Here is a 3131-nt window from a genome sequence, read left to right as displayed (position 1 = left end):
TTCTCTTGTTATGGGTCTGTTCAGATTTTCAACATCAATTTGTGATAGTTTGGGTAGGTAGTGTGTTTCTAGAAACTTCTCCATTTCCTCTAGATTTTCAAATTTGTTGGAGCATAGTTTTTCACAATAGTCTATTATGATCCTTTTTATGTCAGTTGGGTCTGTTGTAATGTCCTCCATATCATTTCTTATTTGGGTTATTTGCATCCTCTCCTGTTTCTCTTTTGTCAGTTTGGCTAGTGGTTTGTCGATTTTGTTGATCTTTCAAATAACCAAATTTGGTTTTGTTGATTCTTTCTATTGTTTTTCTAGTCTCAATTTCATTTATTTCTGCTCTGATCTTTGTTATTTCCTTTTTTTCTGGTGGCTGTAGGCTTCTTTTGCTGTTCTCTGTTTGTTCTAGTTGTGTAGCTAATGTTTTCATTTTGTCCTTTTCTTCTTGTCTTAGTCATCTAGTACTGCTATAACAGAAACACCACAAGTGGATGGCTTTAACAAAGAGAAATTTATTTCTTCACAATCAAGTAGGCTAAAAGTCCATACTCAGGGCCATCAGCCCCAGGGGAAGGCTTTCTCTCTCTGTTGGCCTTCTCATCAATGTTCCCCAGGACTAGGAGCTTCTCTATGCAGGAACCCTGGGTCCAAAGGATGCTCCCTGCTCCCAGCACTGCTTTCTTGGTGGTATGAGGTCCCCCTATCTCTCTGCTTCCTTCTCTCTTTTATATATCGAGAGATTGCCTCAAGACACAATCTTGCAGACTGAGTCCTGCCTCACTAACACAACTGCTGCCCATCCTCCCTCATTAACATCATAGAGGCAGGATTTACAACACATGGGAAAATCACACACTACAGGGAATCAAGGCCCAGCCAAATTGATACACACATTTTTGGGGGGACATAATTCAATCCATGACACTTCTTTTTTGATGTGTGCATCGATTGCTCTAAATTGACCTCTGAGCACTGCCTTTGCTGTGTCCCAAAGGTTTTGGTATGATGTGTTTTCATTCTCATTTGATTCTAGGAGTTTTTTGATTCCATCTTTGATTTCTTCTATTACCCAGTGGTTTTTAAGCATAGTGCTATTTAGTTTCCATGTAACTGATTTTTCCCTTGATCTTCCTGTTATTTCTACTTTGATGGCGTTGTGATCAGAGAAGATACTTTGTATTGTCTCAGTGTTCTGGATTTTGTTGAGGGTTGCTTTGTGGCCTAAGATATGGTTTATTCTGGAGAATCATTCCATGTTGAGTGGAGTGCTCTATATATCTATGAGTTCGAGTTGGCTGATTGTGGTCTTTAGATCTTCAGTATCTTTGTTGAATTTCTTTCTAGATGTTCTGTCCTTTTCCAAGAATTGTGTGTTGAAGTCTCCTACTATTATAGTGGAACTGTCAGTTTCTCTTTTCAGTGCTGTTAAAGTTTGTTTTATGTATTTTGGAGCCCTGTGATTGGGTGTGTAGATATTATGGTTATGTCTTCATGCTGGATCATCCCTTTAATCATGATATAGTGCCCTTCTTTGTCTTTTATGGTGGATTTTGTTTTAAAGTCTATTTTATCTGAGATTAGTATTGCCACTTCTGCTCTTTTTTGGTGGCTGTTTGCTTGATACATTTTTTTCCATCCTTTGATTTTTAATAAATTTATGTCTTTGTTTCTAAAGTGTGTCTCTAATAGACAGCATATTGATGGATCCTGTTTTTTTAAATCCATTCTGTCACTCTCTGTCTCTTTTTTGGTACATTTAGGCAATTTATGTTCCATGTAATTATTGATAGGTATGAGTTTATTGCTGTCATTTTGTAATGCTTTTTTCTGTGGTGCTGATGATTTCTTTGTTGTCTTACTCTCCTGTGCTGAACTCCTTTTGTTTGTGGATTTTTTTTCATTTCTTTTGCTTTTGTAGATTTTGTTTTTACTGAGACTTTCTGTTTTTCTTCTTTATTTTGATGAGTAGATTTGTTAACTTTCTTTGTGGCTATGTTGAAATGTACCCTTATCTTCCTAGGTTTGTCTATTATTACTTGGTATTGCCTTGCCTTCCTCTCCGTTAGAAAGTTCTGTACTTACATCATTTATTCCCTTTTTTTATTGTTCTGACCTTGTTATCACTTGCAGGTTAACCTCTCTGGTTCCCTGTTGTAAATTTTTTGGTTTTGAATAGTCCTTGGGAGTTCATTTCCTAAGTTAATATCTGGCTGGTGTGATCTTGCATCCTAGATTCAGGCTGTCGTCTGATGTTGTTTGTTCTCAAACTGAAGGACTCCCTTTAATAATTCTTGTAAGTCTGGTTTGTTTTTACATATTCCTTTAATTTCTGTTTATCTGGAAATTATCTAATTTTACCACCATATTTGAATGAGAGTTTTGCAGGATATGTTATTCTTGGTTGGCAATTTTTTTCTTTCAGGGTTTTATAAATATCATCCCATTGCTTTCTTGCCTGCATGGTTTCTGCCGAGTAATCAGAGATTAGTTTTATTGTTTCCCCTCTATATGTGACTTTTTGTTTTTCTAAAGCTGCTCTCAGGATTCTTTGTTTTGGTTTTAGTGAGTGTGATTATGGTTTGCCTGGGTGATTTTCTTTTGGGGTCTATCCTATATGGGGTTCGTTGAGCTTCTTGGATGGTCAGCTTTTCAACTTTCATGTTAGGGAAGTGTTCTGTCAGCAGTACTTCAATGGTCCTCTCTGTGCTTTCTGTTTTCTCCCTGTTCTGGAACTATGATCACTCGAAAATTTTTGCTTTTTATTGTATCCCACATCATTCTCAGGGTTTCTTCATTTTTGTTTTTTTCTGATTTTTCCTCAAAGTTGTAGCCAAGTGTTTGTCTTCAATTTCACTAATACTGTCTTCTACTGTTTCAAACTTGTTTCTCAGCCCCTCTATGACACCATTTCTGAAATCTTGTTATCTTTCAGATTTCTAATTGTTGTTTTTGTATGATTTCTAGTCGTGAATTTATTTTAGCATTTTGTTCCTGTATTATTTTCCTGAATTCCTCCCTTTTTTGTCTGTATTTTTCATGAATTTGTCTGCCTTTTCCATGAATTTGTCTATTTTTTCCTCATTTTTGTCTGCTTTTTGCTTCAACTCTTGGATAGCTCTGAATATTAGAGATTTGAA

Source organism: Trichechus manatus, unplaced genomic scaffold (genome assembly GCF_000243295.1).
Source record: "Trichechus manatus latirostris isolate Lorelei unplaced genomic scaffold, TriManLat1.0 scaffold00142, whole genome shotgun sequence".
Lineage (NCBI taxonomy): Eukaryota > Metazoa > Chordata > Mammalia > Sirenia > Trichechidae > Trichechus > Trichechus manatus.
The sequence above is the reverse complement of the archived record's forward strand: the minus strand, read 5'-3'. Positions refer to the sequence as shown.